The sequence below is a fragment of the Pseudophryne corroboree genome, chromosome 6 (genome assembly GCF_028390025.1).
Source record: "Pseudophryne corroboree isolate aPseCor3 chromosome 6, aPseCor3.hap2, whole genome shotgun sequence".
Taxonomy (NCBI): domain Eukaryota; kingdom Metazoa; phylum Chordata; class Amphibia; order Anura; family Myobatrachidae; genus Pseudophryne; species Pseudophryne corroboree.
Window position 1 is genome coordinate 210,996,299 of NC_086449.1, and position 17,178 is coordinate 211,013,476.

Below are 17,178 nucleotides of genomic sequence, written 5' to 3' on the forward strand. Positions count from 1 at the left end.
AGGTTTAGATTAAAACAAAATTAAGCATGTGAAATTTGGAAAGTTAACTGAATTGAGGAACACAACGCAAGGACGAGAGTTCAGAGAAGGCATATTACTCAGCACAGATGTATATTTCAGTCACGTATAGCATGCTTCAGGCTAGAAGTTCATAGATATAGAGTGAAGCTAAATACTATTTTGAGGGTGTGAAAAGTTTGAAGGTGAAGTGAGTTGAGAAACCAGAAAGCAGTAACAGGAAGAGAGTTCAGAGAGGACAAAATTATTCAACAGAGAAGAGATGCATATTCTATTATGACAAACGAAAACTGCATACTGTAGTTATGTTGTATGGGTTGGGGATGAGTGACCTGCAATCGGAATGCCGGCGTTCAGTATACCGATATCAGCATCCCAACAACTGAAATCCCGACAGCTACCTATGTTCTACCCTGTCTTCTGCCCCTCCCTCCATGCAGCCTAAACCTAACCTCCCCTCTGGTGGTGCATAACCTACCCCCCACCCCCTTTCCCGCAGGCTAAACCTAACCTCCCAGGGTGGTGCCTAAACCTAACTTCCTCCACCCCTGGCCCTAAACCTAACCGTCCCGCTATACTCACAGTCGGGATGCTGGCTGTCGGTATTCTGGAGTTGGTATCCTGACCTGTTCCAGATTACATCATCAGTATTCTCACAGGTGTCCCTGTTGTATACTGTATATCAGTCACTCAAGTTATGCAAGGTCTACAGCTTTCTGATTATGAATAATAGATAGATAGATAGATAGATAGATAGAGCGATAGATAAAGCGATATATAGACAGTACTGTGCATAAGTTTTAGGCAGGTGTGGAAAAAATGCTGAAAAGTAAGAATACGTTCAAAAATAGAAGTGTTAATAGTCTATTTTTATCAATAAACAAAAGCAGAGTGAATGAACAGAAGAGAAATCTACATCAATTCAATATTTGGTGTGACTACCCTTTGCCTTCAAAACAGCATCAATTTTCTAGATACACTTGCACACAGTTTTTGAAGGAACTCAGTAGGGTAGTTGTGACAAACATCTTGGATATGGATGTAGGCTTGCTCAAATCCTTCTGTCTCTTGATATAATCCCAGACAGACTCAATGATGTTGAGATCAGGGCTCTGGGGTACATTTATTAAGCAGTGATAAGAGCGGAGAAGTGAGCCAGTGGAGAAGTTGCTCATGGCAACCAATCAGCACTGAAGTAACATCTATAATTTGCATACTATAAAATGATACAGAGCTGCTGATTGGTTGATGGGGAAATTTCTCCACTGGCTCACTTCTCCACTCTTATCACTGCTTAGTAAATGTACCCCTCAGTGCCATATCATCACTTCCAGAACTCCTTGTTCTTCTTTACGCTGAAGATAGTTTTTAATGACATTGGCTGTATGTTTGGGGCCATTGTCCTGCTGCAGAATAAATATGGAGCCAATCAGACGCCTCCCTGATGGTATTGCATGATGGATAAGTACCTGTCTGTATTTCTCAGCACTGAGATCACCATTAATCCTGACCAGGGGCCTAATTCAGACCTGATCGCAGCAGTAAATGTGTTAGCTAATGGGCAAAACCATGTGCACTGCAGATGGGGCAGATGTAACATTTGCAGAGAGAGTTAGATTTGGGTGGGTTATATTGTTTCTGTGCAGGGTAAATACTGGCTGCTTTATTTTTACACTGCAATTTAGATTTTAGTTTGAACACACCCCACCCAAATCTAACGCTCTCAGTACATGTTATATCTGCCCCCCCCACAGTGCACATGGTTTTGCCCATTAGCTAACAAATTCGCTGCTGTGATCAGGTCTGAATTACTGTAGGCCCCAAATCCTCAACTCCGTTTGCTGAAATGCAGTCCCAAACTTGCAAAGAACCATGCATCACTGTTACCTGAAAACACTCATTATTGTACTGCTCTCCAACCCTTCGATGAACAAAATGCCTTATGCTACAGCCAAATATTTTAAATTTTGACTCATCAGTCCAGATCACCTGTTGCAATTTTTCTGCACCCCAGTTCCTATGTTTTCATACATAGTTGGCCCACTGGTTTCTGCCCTTTCTGAGCTGATGGCACTGCTGGACATCTTCCAATTTCGAAGGGACGTAAGCATGTTGTATCTTTCATCTGATGAAGTTTCCTTCACGGACCACTGCATCTATGGTCCTTAATGTTGCCCGTTTCTTTGTGCTTCAAAGCGAAGAAATACAAGCAGGTACTTAGCCATCATGCAATACCATCAGGGAGGCGTCTATGTGGCTCCAAATTTATTCTGCAGCAGGACAACAACCCAAAATATACAGCCATTATCACAAAGAACTATCTTCAGCATAAAGAAGAACAAGGAGTCCTGGATGTGATGATATGGCCCCCACAGAGTTTTTATCTCAACAACATCAAGTCTGTCTGGGTTACATGAAGAGACAGAAGGATTTGAGCAAGCCTACATCCACAGAAGTTCTGTAGCTTTGGGGTCTCTTTATCAAGCAGCGATTATCCTTTTTCCTAAGTTTTTGGATGGAGATAAGGGTTACCACTGCTTCTTTATATTTAACAAGGTATAATGCAGTAAAGTCATTTTGGGAGATGTATTAAGCAGTGAATAGAGTGGCAAAGAGTGTCAGTGGAGAAGTTGCCTATGGCAACCAATCAGCTTTGAAGTAACATTTATCAAGTGACGACTGGGACTGGGACAAGGACGACTGGGACCTGCCTAACCCCCCAAGAGATCCCAGCTCCATGCCAACAACACTATGTTGGCACTATGGTGTAGGTAAATCAATCAATTGGACACTTTGGATACTGCCTTTCAGAAATGGCAAAAATAAATAAATCTCAAATTGGAATTATTAATAGCATAAATACCATAGCTTGATTACTAAAAAACAAAAAGGTTCGGCAACACTATTTTCTGTGCATGAAGCTGTGGGCGGGGCATAAAAACATCCTCACCTTCTTTATCGTTAACTCCACCCCAACTGAATGACAGTATCTAAATGAACAAGCTAACTGCATTTTATTTAGTAACAGTGTTTTATAAATTGAAGTAGCCTACAGTACATATAACACAGGGCATTACAGGACATATTCAGTTACATCATACCCTTCCTCAATCGAGGTTTACACTCTAAATTCCCAAGTACTTTACATTGTATTTCACAAAATGTACAAAATAACTTCACATGAAACATTTCCCTTGCATCGTGCAGGTCAGAACCTCTATCACATCTCGCTACCACCTGTTCCTCTATTCCATTAATGGCAGGAACAGTGTGCTAAACTGTAGCAGTGTGAGTGCCGGAAATTTTTCGGGTTTTGTGTTTTGGTTTTGGGTTCGGTTCCGCGGCCGTGTTTTGGGTTCGACCGCGTTTTGGCAAAACCTAACCGAATTTTTTTTGTCGGATTCGGGTGTGTTTTGGATTCGGGTGTTTTTTTCCAAAAAACCTAAAAAACAGCTTAAATCATAGAATTTGGGGGTCATTTTGATCCCAAAGTATTATTAACCTCAAAAACCATCATTTCCACTCATTTTCAGTCTATTCTGAATACCTCACACCTCACAATATTATTTTTAGTCCTAAAATTTGCACCGAGGTCGCTGGATGACTAAGCTAAGCGACCCTAGTGGCCGACACAAACACCTGGCCCATCTAGGAGTGGCACTGCAGTGTCACGCAGGATGTCCCTTCCAAAAAACCCTCCCCAAACAGCACATGACGCAAAGAAAAAAAGAGGCGCAATGAGGTAGCTGTGTGAGTAAGATAAGCGACCCTAGTGGCCGACACAAACACCGGGCCCATCTAGGAGTGTCACTGCAGTGTCACGCAGGATGTCCCTTCCAAAAAACCCTCCCCAAACAGCACATGACGCAAAGAAAAAAAGAGGCGCAATGAGGTAGCTGTGTGAGTAAGATAAGCGACCCTAGTGGCCGACACAAACACCGGGCCCATCTAGGAGTGGCACTGCAGTGTCACGCAGGATGTCCCTTCCAAAAAACCCTCCCCAAACAGCACATGACGCAAAGAAAAAAAGAGGCGCAATGAGGTAGCTGTGTGAGTAAGATAAGCGACCCTAGTGGCCGACACAAACACCGGGCCCATCTAGGAGTGGCACTGCAGTGTCACGCAGGATGTCCCTTCCAAAAAACCCACCCCAAACAGCACATGACGCAAAGAAAAAAAGAGGCGCAATGAGGTAGCTGTGTGAGTAAGATAAGCGACCCTAGTGGCCGACACAAACACCGGGCCCATCTAGGAGTGTCACTGCAGTGTCACGCAGGATGTCCCTTCCAAAAAACCCTCCCCAAACAGCACATGACGCAAAGAAAAAAAGAGGCGCAATGAGGTAGCTGTGTGAGTAAGATAAGCGACCCTAGTGGCCGACACAAACACCGGGCCCATCTAGGAGTGGCACTGCAGTGTCACGCAGGATGTCCCTTCCAAAAAACCCTCCCCAAACAGCACATGACGCAAAGAAAAAAAGAGGCGCAATGAGGTAGCTGTGTGAGTAAGATAAGCGACCCTAGTGGCCGACACAAACACCGGGCCCATCTAGGAGTGTCACTGCAGTGTCACGCAGGATGTCCCTTCCAAAAAACCCTCCCCAAACAGCACATGACGCAAAGAAAAATTAAAGAAAAAAGAGGTGCAAGATGGAATTGTCCTTGGGCCCTCCCACCCACCATTATGTTGTATAAACAGGACATGCACACTTTAACCAACCCATCATTTAAGTGACAGGGTCTGCCACACGACTGTGACTGATATGACGGGTTGGTTTGGACCCCCACCAAAAAAGAAGCAATTAATCTCTCCTTGCACAAACTGGCTCTACAGAGGCAAGATGTCCACCTCATCATCATCCTCCGATATATCACCGTGTACATCCCCCTCCTCACAGATTATCAATTCGTCCCCACTGGAATCCACCATCTCAGCTCCCTGTGTACTTTGTGGAGGCAATTGCTGCTGGTCAATGTCTCCGCGGAGGAATTGATTATAATTTATTTTTTTAATGAACATCATCTTCTCCACATTTTCTGGATGTAACCTCGTACGCCGATTGCTGACAAGGTGAGCGGCGGCACTAAACACTCTTTCGGAGTACACACTTGTGGGAGGGCAACTTAGGTAGAATAAAGCCAGTTTGTGCAAGGGCCTCCAAATTGCCTCTTTTTCCTGCCAGTATAAGTACGGACTGTGTGACGTGCCTACTTGGATGCGGTCACTCATATAATCCTCCACCATTCTTTCAATGTTGAGAGAATCATATGCAGTGACAGTAGACGACATGTCCGTAATCGTTGTCAGGTCCTTCAGTCCGGACCAGATGTCAGCATCAGCAGTCGCTCCAGACTGCCCTGCATCACCGCCAGCAGGTGGGCTCGGAATTCTGAGCCTTTTCCTCGCACCCCCAGTTGCGGGAGAATGTGAAGGAGGAGATGTTGACAGGTCGCGTTCCGCTTGACTTGACAATTTTCTCACCAGCAGGTCTTTGAACCCCAGCAGACTTGTGTCTGCCGGAAAGAGAGATCCAAGGTAGGCTTTAAATCTAGGATCGAGCACGGTGGCCAAAATGTAGTGCTCTGATTTCAACAGATTGACCACCCGTGAATCCTTGTTAAGCGAATTAAGGGCTCCATCCACAAGTCCCACATGCCTAGCGGAATAGCTCCGTGTTAGCTCCTCCTTCAATGTCTCCAGCTTCTTCTGCAAAAGCCTGATGAGGGGAATGACCTGACTCAGGCTGGCAGTGTCTGAACTGACTTCACGTGTGGCAAGTTCAAAGGGCATCAGAACCTTGCACAACGTTGAAATCATTCTCCACTGCGCTTGAGACAGGTGCATTCCACCTTCTATATCGTGCTCAATTGTATAGGCTTGAATGGCCTTTTGCTGCTCCTCCAAACTCTGAAGCATATAGAGGGTTGAATTCCACCTCGTTACCACTTCTTGCTTCAGATGATGGCAGGGCAGGTTCAGTAGTTTTTGGTGGTGCTCCAGTCTTCTGTACGTGGTGCCTGTACGCCGAAAGTGTCCCGCAATTCTTCTGGCCACCGACAGCATCTCTTGCACGCCCCTGTCGTTTTTTAAAAAATTCTGCACCACCAAATTCAAGGTATGTGCAAAACATGGGACGTGCTGGAATTTGCCCATATTTAATGCACACACAATATTGCTGGCGTTGTCCGATGCCACAAATCCACAGGAGAGTCCAATTGGGGTAAGCCATTCCGCGATGATCTTCCTCAGTTGCCGTAAGAGGTTTTCAGCTGTGTGCGTATTCTGGAAACCGGTGATACAAAGCGTAGCCTGCCTAGGAAAGAGTTGGCGTTTGCGAGATGCTGCTACTGGTGCCGCCGCTGTTGTTCTTGCGGCGGGAGTCCATACATCTACCCAGTGGGCTGTCACAGTCATATAGTCCTGACCCTGCCCTGCTCCACTTGTCCACATGTCCGTGGTTAAGTGGACATTGGGTACAACTGCATTTTTTAGGACACTGGTGAGTCTTTTTCTGACGTCCGTGTACATTCTCGGTATCGCCTGCCTAGAGAAGTGGAACCTAGATGGTATTTGGTAACGGGGGCACACTGCCTCAATAAATTGTCTAGTTCCCTGTGAACTAACGGCGGATACCGGACGCACGTCTAACACCAACATAGTTGTCAAGGCCTCAGTTATCCGCTTTGCAGCAGGATGACTGCTGTGATATTTCATCTTCCTCGCAAAGGACTGTTGAACAGTCAATTGCTTACTGGAAGTAGTACAAGTGGGCTTACGACTTCCCCTCTGGGATGACCATCGACTCCCAGCAGCAACAACAGCAGCGCCAGCAGCAGTAGGCGTTACACGCAAGGATGCATCGGAGGAATCCCAGGCAGGAGAGGAATCGTCAGAATTGCAAGTGACATGGCCTGCAGGACTATTGGCATTCCTGGGGAAGGAGGAAATTGACACTGAGGGAGTTGGTGGGGTGGTTTGCGTGAGCTTGGTTACAAGAGGAAGGGATTTACTGGTCAGTGGACTGCTTCCGCTGTCGCCCAAAGTTTTTGAACTTGTCACTGACTTATTATGAATGCGCTGCAGGTGACGTATAAGGGAGGATGTTCCGAGGTGGTTAACGTCCTTACCCCTACTTATTACAGCTTGACAAAGGCAACACACGGCTTGACACCTGTTGTCCGCATTTCTGTTGAAATACTTCCACACCGAAGAGCTGATTTTTTTGGTATTTTCACCAGACATGTCAGTGGCCATATTCCTCCCACGGACAACAGGTGTCTCCCCGGGTGCCTGACTTAAACAAACCACCTCACCATCAGAATCCTCCTGGTCAATTTCCTCCCCAGCGCCAGCAACACCCATATCCTCCTCATCCTGGTGTACTTCAACACTGACATCTTCAATCTGACTATCAGGAACTGGACTGCGGGTGCTCCTTCCAGCACTTGCAGGGGGCGTGCAAATGGTGGAAGGCGCATGCTCTTCACGTCCAGTGTTGGGAAGGTCAGGCATCGCAACCGACACAATTGGACTCTCCTTGTGGATTTGGGATTTCGAAGAACGCACAGTTCTTTGCGGTGCTTTTGCCAGCTTGAGTCTTTTCAGTTTTCTAGCGAGAGGCTGAGTGCTTCCATCCTCATGTGAAGCTGAACCACTAGCCATGAACATAGGCCAGGGCCTCAGCCGTTCCTTGCCACTCCGTGTGGTAAATGGCATATTGGCAAGTTTACGCTTCTCCTCCGACAATTTTATTTTAGGTTTTGGAGTCATTTTTTTACTGATATTTGGTGTTTTGGATTTGACATGCTCTGTACTATGACATTGGGCATCGGCCTTGGCAGACGACGTTGCTGGCATTTCATCGTCTCGGCCATGACTAGTGGCAGCAGCTTCAGCACGAGGTGGAAGTGGATCTTGATCTTTCCGTAATTTTGGAACCTCAACATTTTTGTTCTCCATATTTTAATAGGCACAACTAAAAGGCACCTCAGGTAAACAATGGAGATGGATGGATACTAGTATACAATTATGGATGGACTGCCGAGTGCCGACACAGAGGTAGCTACAGCCGTGGACTACCGTACTGTACTGTGTCTGCTGCTAATATAGACTGGTTGATAATGAGATGTAGTATGTATAAAGAAGAAAGAAAAAAAAAACCACGTGTAGGTGGTATACAATTATGGATGGACTGCCGAGTGCCGACACAGAGGTAGCTACAGCCGTGGACTACCGTACTGTACTGTGTCTGCTGCTAATATAGACTGGATGATAATGAGATGTAGTATGTATAAAGAAGAAAGAAAAAAAAACCACGGGTAGGTGGTATACAATTATGGATGGACTGCCGAGTGCCGACACAGAGGTAGCTACAGCCGTGGACTACCGTACTGTACTGTGTCTGCTGCTAATATAGACTGGATGATAATGAGATGTAGTATGTATAAAGAAGAAAGAAAAAAAAAACCACGGGTAGGTGGTATACAATTATGGATGGACTGCCGAGTGCCGACACAGAGGTAGCTACAGCCGTGGACTACCGTACTGTACTGTGTCTGCTGCTAATATAGACTGGATGATAATAAGATGTAGTATGTATAAAGAAGAAAGAAAAAAAAAACCACGGGTAGGACTAGGTGGTATACAATTATGGATGGACTGCCGAGTGCCGACACAGAGGTAGCTACAGCCGTGGACTACCGTACTGTACTGTGTCTGCTGCTAATATAGACTGGTTGATAATGAGATGTAGTATGTATAAAGAAGAAAGAAAAAAAAAAACCACGGGTAGGTGGTATACAATTATGGATGGACTGCCGAGTGCCGACACAGAGGTAGCTACAGCCGTGGACTACCGTACTGTACTGTGTCTGCTGCTAATATAGACTGGATGATAATGAGATGTAGTATGTATAAAGAAGAAAGAAAAAAAAACCACGGGTAGGTGGTATACAATTATGGATGGACTGCCGAGTGCCGACACAGAGGTAGCTACAGCCGTGGACTACCGTACTGTACTGTGTCTGCTGCTAATATAGACTGGATGATAATGAGATGTAGTATGTATAAAGAAGAAAGAAAAAAAAAACCACGGGTAGGTGGTATACAATTATGGATGGACTGCCGAGTGCCGACACAGAGGTAGCTACAGCCGTGGACTACCGTACTGTACTGTGTCTGCTGCTAATATAGACTGGTTGATAATGAGATGTAGTATGTATAAAGAAGAAAGAAAAAAAAACCACGGGTAGGTGGTATACAATTATGGATGGACTGCCGAGTGCCGACACAGAGGTAGCTACAGCCGTGGACTACCGTACTGTACTGTGTCTGCTGCTAATATAGACTGGATGATAATGAGATGTAGTATGTATAAAGAAGAAAGAAAAAAAAACCACGGGTAGGTGGTATACAATTATGGATGGACTGCCGAGTGCCGACACAGAGGTAGCTACAGCCGTGGACTACCGTACTGTACTGTGTCTGCTGCTAATATAGACTGGATGATAATGAGATGTAGTATGTATAAAGAAGAAAGAAAAAAAAAACCACGGGTAGGTGGTATACAATTATGGATGGACTGCCGAGTGCCGACACAGAGGTAGCTACAGCCGTGAACTACCGTACTGTGTCTGCTGCTAATATAGACTGGTTGATAATGAGATGTAGTATGTATAAAGAAGAAAGAAAAAAAAAAACCACGGGTAGGTGGTATACAATTATGGATGGACTGCCGAGTGCCGACACAGAGGTAGCTACAGCCGTGGACTACCGTACTGTACTGTGTCTGCTGCTAATATAGACTGGTTGATAATGAGATGTAGTATGTATAAAGAAGAAAGAAAAAAAAAACCACGGGTAGGTGGTATACAATTATGGATGGACTGCCGAGTGCCGACACAGAGATAGCTACAGCCGTGGACTACCGTACTGTACTGTGTCTGCTGCTAATATAGACTGGATGATAATGAGATGTAGTATGTATAAAGAAGAAAGAAAAAAAAACCACGGGTAGGTGGTATACAATTATGGATGGACTGCCGAGTGCCGACACAGAGGTAGCTACAGCCGTGGACTACCGTACTGTACTGTGTCTGCTGCTAATATAGACTGGATGATAATGAGATGTAGTATGTATAAAGAAGAAAGAAAAAAAAAACCACGGGTAGGTGGTATACAATTATGGATGGACTGCCGAGTGCCGACACAGAGGTAGCTACAGCCGTGGACTACCGTACTGTACTGTGTCTGCTGCTAATATAGACTGGATGATAATGAGATGTAGTATGTATAAAGAAGAAAGAAAAAAAAAACACGGGTAGGTGGTATACAATTATGGATGGACTGCCGAGTGCCGACACAGAGGTAGCTACAGCCGTGAACTACCGTACTGTGTCTGCTGCTAGTATAGACTGGATGATAAATAATGATATAAAAAATATATATATATCACTACTGCAGCCGGACAGGTATATATTATATAATGACGGACCTGCTGGACACTGTCTGTCAGCAGAATGAGTTTTTTAATTTTTATAGAATAAAAAAACACCACACAAGTCACACGACGAGTGTACTTTTTCAGGCAGACATTCAATCACAATATACTATACTGGTGGTCAGTGTGGTCAGGTCACTGGTCACAGTGGTCAGTGGTCAGTCACACTGGCAGTGGCACTCTGGCAGCAAAAGTGTGCACTGTTTAATATGTACTCCTGGCTCCTGCTATAACCTATAACTGCTCCCCAGTCTCCCCCACAATTAAGCTGTGTGAGCACAGTCAGATATTATACATAGATGATGCAGCACACTGGGCTGAGCACAGATATGGTATGTGAGTGTGACTGAGTCACTGTGTATCGTTTTTTTCAGGCAGAGAACAAGAACAGAACGGATTATTAAATAATAATAAATTATAAAACTGCACTGGTGGTCAGGTCACTGGTCATCAGTCACTAGTATAACTCCTCCTAAGCTCCAGTAAGTAAATGAAGTGTCTCACTCTCACTCTCCTATCTATTTTAATTTCTAAACGGAGAGGACGCCAGCCACGTCCTCTCCCTATCCATCTCAATGCACGTGTGAAAATGGCCGCGACGCGCGGCTCCTTATATAGAATCCGAGTCTCGCGATAGAATCCGAGCCTCGCGAGAATCCGACAGCGTGATGATGACGTTCGGGCGCGCTCGGGTTAACCGAGCAAGGCGGGAAGATCCGAGTCGCTCGGACCCGTGTAAAAAAACATGAAGTTCGGGCGGGTTCGGATTCAGAGAAACCGAACCCGCTCATCTCTATGTAGCACCCCTGCAAGAAGTGATAGAGAGTGGTGGGCCATTTGACGATGAGCAGTAGAATAGTCTAAGAATAGAATCTTTCTAAGGGGGGCGATACAAGTGGCTCGGCGACGATGGGGAACAGCACATCGCAGTCGGCCACTTCCCTAGTTTTTCCTTGCTCCCCATAGAAGTACTTAGGAAAATTAGCTACTGTAAAAGTTGGAAAGTGACCGGTCAATAATCACAATGATGGCACTGCTCCCATGTCTTTCAGTAAACTGTGATGTACTAGGATTTTGCCCAGGGATAAAATAACATGTATAAAACAAGTAGGACACACAATGAAAAAACATATTTTCTCATACGTCCTAGAGGATGCTGGGGACGACATCAAGACCATGGGGTATAGACGGGATCCGCAGGAGACACGGGCACTCCAAAGACTTTTCATTGGGTGTGAACTGGCTCCTCCCTCTATGCCCCTCCTCCAGACCTCAGTTTTAGAAATGTGCCCAGGTTGACTGGATGCACTCTGAGGAGCTCTACTGAGTTTCTCTGAAAAGACTTATGTTAAGTTTTTTATTTTCAGGGAGATCTGCTGGCATCAGACTCCCTTCTTCGTGGGACTGAGGGGGCAGAAGCAGAACCAACTTCCTCAGAGTTTCATGGCTCTGTTTCTGGCTGACAGGACACCATTAGCTCCTGAAGGAAACTGAACGCTAGCCGTGTCTAGATGCTCACTCCCACAGCACGCCGTCACCCCCCTCACAGAGCCAGAAGTCAGAAGACAGGTGAGTATGAGAAGAATGATCTTCAATCAAGTAAGTGACGGCTGAGGTGCGGCGCGGCTGGCGGGAGCGCAGCGTGCCATTGCTGCCCACACACACAGGCACTGCAGGGTGCAGGGCGCGGGGGGGCGCCCTGGGCAGCAAGAAAAATACCTCAAACTGGCTAAAAGGGGGCATAAGATGCCGCTGGCACAGCCCTACCCCCGCCAGTATAAATATTGTCATGGATACTGAGGGGCGGAGCTTCTTCCTCAGGCAGCCAGCACACTACTCAGCACCATTTTCTCTCTCTCCTCAGGCTGCAGAGAACACGCTGATCCTCTCCTCCATTTCTGACAAGTACAGGGTGCTATAAAGAGGGGCACAAAGCGATTGTGGTGCATTTCATAGTGTATATTACTATTTAAAAGCGCTTTTGGGCTGTGGATATAATGTGTTCACAGGCAATACTGGTGCTGGGTTTGTGAACTGGCTACTCCTATCCTGTGTCCCTCTGACAGATTTTACTGTGGGTCTGTCCCCAAAATAAGTCCCAGTGTGTCTGTGAGTGTGGTGCATGGCCGGATTAACAATGGGGCGGATGGAGCTGCAGCTCCAAGCCCCCCATTGAAATAGGCCCACAGACCTCCCTGCAGTGCAGGTAGTACTAGTAGCCAGTGCTGACAGGAAAAAAAACATTTCCTGTCAGCACATACAGCAGATCCCTCACCTCCGGCTGCACATTCACCCCCACCCCAAACTGGGTAACCTGTGCCCTGACCTCTTAGTGTTGCAAGGGGGCGGGGCTTCGGACGGGCACGGGGGCGGAGCCTCGGAAATAGCTCCGAGACAGCAGCCTCCTGTCAAGACCCTTCCCCTCTTGCTTGAGGCATGTTATTGTTGGGAAGCTGTAGCAGGAAAGGTAAGCTGCAGCAAAAGCATTTATGTTTTGATTGGCGAGGGGGCGGGGCTTCGGACGGGCATGGGGGCGGAGCCTCGGAGATAGCTCCGAGGCTCCGCCCTCGTGTCCGTCCGAAGCCCCGCTCCCTTGTCCATCAAAACATAAATGCTTTTGCTGCAGCTTACCTTTCCTGCTGCAGCTTCCCAACAATAACATGCCTCATGAAAGAGGGGAAGGGTCTTGACAGGAGGCTGCTGTCTTCTAGGAGAGCTGGGTCCCTGGATGTCAGAGCTGAGAGGGCATGCAAAACCATGTGAGTAGAAGCCCACACCAGACCCTGAGGTCTCCTATGTAAGTGGTGTCTATGTCAGTAAGTTTTGAGGGGTGTGTGTCACTGAGTAAGTAGTGTCTGTCAGTAAGTAGTGTCTGTGTCAGTAGGTTTTGCGTTGTGTATGTGTCAGTAAGTTTTGTATTGTGTCTGTTTCAGTAAGTTTTGCATTGTGTGTGTGTGTGTGTGTGTCAGTAAGTAGTGTCTGTCAGTAAGTGGTGTCTGTGTAAGTTTTGTGTTGTGCCGTGTGTGTCAGTATGTTTTGCGTTGTGTGTGTGTGTGTCAGTCAGTCCTGCAAGTGTGGCGGTACGCTCCGGTACGGCGTACCATTAAGAATGTGTCCGCCAGTATGCCATACCCCCGCCACACTGTAAAACACCACCACCAAGCTCTTAGATCTTGCTCGGAGGCGCCGCCAGCACCTTCTTCCTTTTCCAGGAAAAGGACTGCTGCGAGCATGAAAGTGATGTCATCACCCTCCCGCACCTGGCAGACTGGCAGAGAAAAAGTGACGGTGGGGTGCCGGGCCAGCGGTGTGTGGGTGGTATTCAGTATACCAGTTGTTGGGATCCCGGCGCACAGTATACCGGCGCCGGAATCCCGACAACCGGCATACCGACACCTTTTCTCCCTCTTGGGGGTCCACGACCCCCCTGGAGGGAGGATAGCGTGGCGCTTACGCACGCCACCGTGCCCGCATGGTGAGCGCAGCGAGCCCTCAAGGGGCTCATTTTCGCTCGCCCTGCTGTCGGGAAGCCGGCGGTCGGGATCCCGGCGCCGGTATGCTGGCCGCCGGGGACCCGGCCGTCGGCAACTCTTACTACACATCCGGTGAGTAACTCTAATGGTCGGGACCCCTCCTCACAAGTACAATGAGGCGACACTCCCGAGTTTTGCTGGTGCAGTAAGATTTATTGATCCAGAATCTTACTTAATAAATCTTACTGCACCAGCAAGACTCGGGAGTGCTGCCTCATTGTACTCTGTCCACAGCTTGAAAAACCGAAGGAGGGAACTGGAGCAAATATTCACATTATAACAGGATGAGTGCTGGGTACACATCTTATATATAATATTTTTTATTCTATAACCAGTGTCACATCCTGCTGTCCTTGTCTCTGTAGTCCGCAGGGACAGGCGGTGTCTGTGCCATGGATTCACATAATATATAACCACTCCACCTAGTGTCACATGGTCACATCCCTTAATGGCATGTGACCACGCCCACGGCGCGCAGGCACAGTACCACTGAGAAAAAAATTCTGTGTGCAGCACTGGTGTCAGTAAGAAGTGTCTGTCAGTAAGTAGTGTTTGTGTCAGTACATTTTGCATGGTGTCTGTGTCAGTAAGTTTTGCGTTGTGTTTGTGTGTCAGTAAGTAGTATTTTTGTCAGTATGTTTTGCATTGTGTGTGTGTGTCTGTCAGTAAGTGGTGTCTATGTCAGTTAGTTTTGTGTTGTGTGTGTGTGTGTGTGTGTGTGTGTGTCAGTAAGTAGTGTCTGTCAGTAGGTTTTGTACTGTGTGTGTCAGTAAGTAGTGTCTGTCAGTAAGTGGTGGGTGTCTGTGTCAGTAATACCCCTTTCACACCGCAAAAATTACCTGGTATAGACCGGGTATATTGCCGGGTCGACAAGTTTCGATGTGCGTTGTGAAAGGGGTCATGAGCGAATTCCAGGTTGCCTGACCCGGTAATTCAACCCGGGAATAAAGCAACCCGGGACCCGTTCACTGCATAGGGAGTGGCGGCGCGGAGATGATCTCATCTCCCAGCGCCGCCTCCGCACCCGCCCCAGATGCCGACTCCATCTCCGCCCACGGATGGCAACCCGACCCAGCAAATTGCCGGGTCGAGTTGGCGGTGTGTAGGGTCCAATGCCGGGTCCCACCCTGGAATGGACCCATTTCCAATTCCCAGGTGGGACCCGGCATTGTGATGTGAGAGCGGTATAAGTATTGTGTTGTGTGTGTGTCAGTAAGTAATGTCTGAGTCAGTAAGTCTATCTGTGTTGTGCGTGTGTGTCAGTCAGTAATATCTATCAGTAAGTGGTATATGTGTCGGTAAGTTTTGTGTTGTGCATTTTAGTAAGTAGTGTCTGTCAGTAAGTGGTGATTGTGTCAGTAAGCTTTGTGTTGTGTTTGCGTGTGTGTCAGTAAGTAGTGTCTGTCAGTAAGTGGTGACTGTGTTACTCACATGGCATAGGCCACACCCCCTATTTAGACCACACCCACACCACAATGATCACACCACCACATCACTAGTCACACCACTGAAGCGCTTCACACCTCCTGCTGAGGCACACAATAGGCCCTTCCTAAATTTCAGCTCCAGGCCCATATGGACCTTAATCTGGCACTGGTGTGGTGTACACGTGTGAGGCATGTCTGAGGCAGGGAGTTCCTCCCCGGAGGAAGCCATTTTAGGGACACAGAGTTGTAATGTGGTGGCACTACCGGCACACCAAGAGCCTGCATGGGTGAAAGAGCTACGTGACAGTATGCATCTGATTAACCGTAGATTAGATAAGTCTGAATCTAAGGCTGCATGCTGGAGAAAATCTGTGGAAGATGTGATTTTTCAGGATGCTGTTATTCCTTATGCGAGCGGCCCCTCTGGGTCACATAAGAGACCATTTGCAAATGTTGTAAACACTGATACCGACACGGATTCTGATTCTTGTGTCGACAATAGTGAATCCAGAGAGATAGATCATAAATTGGCAAAAAGTATACAATATATAATTGTGGCTATAAGGGACGTGTTGGAGGTTACAGAAAGCACTCCTGTACCTCAGGAGAAAGCTTATTTATGTAAGGAAAAGAAATCCAAAGTCACGTTCCCTCCGTCACACGAACTAAATGCTCTGTTTGAAGGGATGTGGATGAATCCTGATAAAAAATTTCGTATTCCCAAAAGGGTTCACATACAGTAGCTTATCCTTTCCCGGTTGAAGACAGGAAAAAATGGGAGTCACCCCCTGTGTTAGACAGTGCACTTTCCAGGTTGACAAAGAAGGTAATTCTCCCTGCTCCTGGCACGGCTTCTCTTAAAGAGCTGGCAGACCGCAAAATGGAAACGACATTGAAATCCATTTATGTTACCAATGGTACACTGCTCAGGCCCACTATTGCCTGTGCATGGGTGAGTCGCGCTATTGAAAAATGATCAGAAAGCGTGTCATCAGAAATTGACACGATTGATAAAGATGAGATACTCCTTAAGTTAGGGAATATCAAGGATGCTGCCACTTACATGCTGGAAGCAATGAAGGATATTGGACTCTTGAGTTCACAAGCCGCTACCAAGGCAGTATCGGCTATGCGGGCGTTATGGATTCGCCAGTGGAACGCTGATGCAGATTCCAAAAGAAACATGGAGGCTCTCCCATATAAAAGTGAGGCCTTATTTGGCGATGGCCTGGATGCGTTAGTCTCGGCGGCTACCGCAGGTAAGTCAACATTTTTGCCCTCTGCGTCTGCACCGGCAAAAAAGACCTATCACCCGCAAATGCAGTCCTTTCGGCCCAATAAATACAAAAAGGCGAGAGGTTCCCTCTTCTTTGCAGGTAGGGGAAGGGGAAGGGGAAAGAAGCCCACACCGGATCCAGGTTCCCAAGAGCAGAAGTCTACCCCTAATTCTGCCAAATCCCCAGCATGACGCTGGAACTCCCTTGCGGGAGGCCGCTCGGGTGGAGGCACGTCTCAAACTCTTCAGCCAGGATTGGATTCTGTCTGGCCTGGATCCCTGGGTGATGCAAATAGTATCCCAGGGATACAAACTAGAGTTTCAAGACGTTCCCCCATGCCGATTTTTCAAATCGACCTTGCCAGCTTCTCCGCCAGAGAGAGAAGCAGTAACAGCGGCAATCCAAAAATTATGTCAAGACCAGGT

At 47.0% G+C, this 17,178-nt stretch overlaps 1 protein-coding gene and 1 pseudogene across 2 annotated transcripts in view; both read right to left on the minus strand.

Moving 5' to 3' along the window:
- The window catches only part of ARRDC4 (arrestin domain containing 4), a 97,297-nt gene that overhangs the window by 43,143 nt on the left and 36,976 nt on the right, over window positions 1-17,178 (minus strand). The gene's annotated exons all lie outside the window — the stretch shown is intronic.
- Window positions 1-17,178, minus strand: part of LOC134933795 (protein NDRG3-like) — a 40,871-nt pseudogene that overhangs the window by 1,474 nt on the left and 22,219 nt on the right.